Here is a 3,321-nt window from a genome sequence, read left to right as displayed (position 1 = left end):
AGGTTTCTCATTGATGTGCCAGTGTTTGATTCCCTGCTTCCACAATTTCTCTAAGCCTCTAACAAAAACCAGCAAAGCAGTCACATGCTATTGATTTCAAGGTTGCCAAGAACAGTATATTTTAGCCATCAAATGCCTGGGGAAACAGAAATGGTTTTAAGTTCCTACTGCAAGTAAATAATGAGGGAGACAGAGGCACCTCACCAGACATCTTAGGTGCCAGAACGCAAACTTGCTGAAGATCACAGGATTCCTTAAGGAAGAACTTCCCAAGGAATCTCCATTGTAAGGAAACGTCACGTCTCCAATTCGTTGAGGAGACAGTAGTCAAGCAAAGTTGTGTTTCTGTGTTTTTCTGGCTGGTGGATTCATTATGATTCCTTTCTTTAGGCTTTTTCTGTGCCATCCACACCCAATCGACTGTGTCCCCTGGGCAGTTCACAATTTAAAATCAATAAAATACAAATACAATCAACAGTACTAAAACAATCAATGTATAAAAGCAGCACCAGCAGAAAATAATAAGCAGCATAAAACCAGAATCAAAATCTCTCACACACACAATTTCATAGTATTTATTTTACACTAAGTTAAAGCTTCAAATAATGGAAAATGTATCTTGGAAACACTCTTTGTAACGAAAGGCTGATTGTGTTGCAAGATCTTTGATATGGATGCTTTGAGGGAATCCAGTGCTAGAATCCATTGCTCTTGCAGCAGTGTGTGGTAGTAAAAACTTTGTAACTCAGTAGGCCGAGCTATTAAAAAGTCAGTCAATGTGTTTCCATATTTAACAACCCATGGGAGCTGACTTCCCAGTGCTACACAGCTGCGTTATCATTATGCTTTCCCAACAATGAATTATCACATTCTTGGCTGCTGTCCAAAGGTGAACCCTCCATGGCACTAAGCTGAGGTATGGGCTTTCCAGTTCCTTCTTTTAAGGTAGGAGGGAAAACAGCTCATGTCTGGAGGAAACAAACAGAAGTGGGTGAGTGTGTTCAGATCATTTCTTCAAGATAATAAGCAGATAACTATATATGCAACAAAACAGGAGTCCTGTCACCATTCACATATAACCCTGGCGAATGAACCTTCTCAGAAGATGCAGAATTTTCAAGTGACAAGTACCACACAATGGCTTTAAGGGCACTTTTCAAGGACTCTTCACAGATTTTTAAAAATGACATCTGTGTGGTATAGTGGGTAGACTAGGAAGGTTCAAATCGCTCCTAGAACTTGCTGCTTCCAGCAAACCATGGTTTCTCAACCTGACCTACCTCACATTTTGTGAACAAAAATCATATAACTCCCACGTGCATTGCCCTGAGCATATAAACTGGCCTCCCTCCTCCCCCATTGTGTCATTTGGCTGGCATTGTTCAGCATAATACTCTGTAAACTGCCATTCATAAAAAAAGAATTCAAGGGGACTTATTCCAAGGTGAGTATGTCAAAGATGACAGTGTCACTGAATATGTCTCCTGCTCCCCGCAAATCAATATATATAAAAAAATTAAAAAATTGTCCAGTAGCACCTTAGAGACTAACTAAGCGTGCATGCACACGGAAGCTTATACCAAGAACAAACTTAGTTGGTCTCTAAGGTGCTACTGGACATTTATATATATATATATATATATATATATATATATATATATATATATATATTGACTGCGTCAGACCAACATGGCTACCTACCTGAATCTCCCCACAAATCAGTTCTGCAGTTGAAACAGGAAAGTGAAAATAAGATGGTTGGCACATGGAGACACCTGAGAGTTAGTCCACCCATACGTAATGGTGATAATTTTGTTCCTGGTGTAATTGCCTCATAGCAGATATCACACATAACTGATGAGCAGAGAGTGTTCCATCACATTTGCTGGACACAGTTCACTCTGCAAAGAAGATCTTGCTAGTCATGTTGCAGAAATTTAGGCGTGTACATATCGCTGCATACGAGGTGAAAGAATTAATAGAAATATGCATTTCCAAACTGAAATCATCCTTACTTCCCATGTGTTTCTTTCTTCTTCTTTTGGGCTCCTCAGTCTAGCAGTTCTCTCTCTGGCTCCATAGGCCTCAGCTTGTCTTGACAAATGAATGCATTGCTTTGGGCACAAGTACAGACGCTTATCAACAACTGTCTCATACAGATATGTTCAAAGACGTGGCATGAAGTTCCTCTGTACATTTTTCTTCTTTGGCCCAGAAACCTTTCTGACTAGCCTTCCTTGAACAAATTCATTTCCTGTTAAATGGTGAAGCGAGGAAATAATCACACTGATATGCTGAAGAAGGTGGTTGGGGCTTCTGCACAAAAGCCTTCCTGTTTGTGCATTCTTAGGCCATGACAGATCAACTAATATTCCTCATATGACCACTCCCATAAGGATTTATTGAGTGCTGGAATAACAGAGGAGGAATTGTCTTGGGTTTGGGTATATAAAAAAGCCCCCCCCCAAAAGGGAGGGGGAGTTTTTTCCTCAAATGTTTTGCAGGAAATTTGCCTCAAAGTTTTTAATTTTATAATATATCAAATTTAACTCTTTTTGTAAAAAAAACCCAAGTCTTTCAGGAATTCATTTGGAGACAAAAGAGGGGGGGAAAGAAGTGGAGAAGACATACAAAGATGTTTATTGCCTCAGCATAGGAAACAGAAGAGGCAGCAGACCTGAATTTTTATTTAGTAATTTTTGAAGTCACTCTTCTCTGAATTTCCCTGAAGACAGGCTGCCAGTCACTGTCTCTGACCCTAACCTACCTCACAGAGTTGTTGTGGGGATTAAGTGAGGAGGGGAGAACCTTGCATGACACCTTGGCCTCCTTGGAGGGATAAAAGTGCAACATAGAAAATAAAAGATAGTTTGGGGGTTGGTGATGGGAACATAACAGAGGGAGAGGGGTCGTAGAACATTCCTTCACTTTCTGTCCCTCATGTGATTGAAATCACACAAGAAAGCGGAACCCCTGGGCCACGTTCACACCAGACATTTAAAGCCCTAGGTAACATTTTAAACAGACATGGCTTCCCTCAAAGAAATCTGGGGGCTGTAATTTGCTATAGGTGTTAAGAGTTGCTAGCTATGGTTCCTGGAGTTCCTTGTGAAGAGAGATTGATGGTGAAGCCACTCTAAGAATTGGAGCTCCAGAGGGTCTTCTAACAACTCTCAGCACTCTTAACAAACAAGAGCTCCCAGAATTCTCTGAAGGAAGCTATGTCCTTTTAAAGTAGTCTGGTATTGCTTTAAATGTCTGGTGTGAATGTGGCCCTAGTTAGAGCAAGGGTTAGTCTCATAAAACAGTTTCCCACAGCCA

General features: G+C 40.6%; 1 long non-coding RNA gene across 1 annotated transcript; it reads right to left on the bottom strand.

The window, feature by feature from the left end:
- Positions 1-559: 559 nt before the first annotated feature.
- LOC309343331 lies at positions 560-2,386 on the bottom strand. Its single transcript, XR_014157247.1, has 2 exons — positions 1,702-2,386; positions 560-968 (listed from the first exon to the last, which is right to left on the bottom strand). It is a non-coding gene; the product is annotated as an uncharacterized lncRNA (long non-coding RNA).
- Between the last annotated feature and the right edge of the window lie 935 nt (positions 2,387-3,321).

Source organism: Podarcis erhardii, assembly GCF_964252035.2.
Source record: "Podarcis erhardii genome assembly, chromosome: 5".
Lineage (NCBI taxonomy): Eukaryota > Metazoa > Chordata > Lepidosauria > Squamata > Lacertidae > Podarcis > Podarcis erhardii.
Note: the sequence above shows the minus strand (reverse complement) of the source record. Positions and strands in the feature narration are given on the sequence as shown.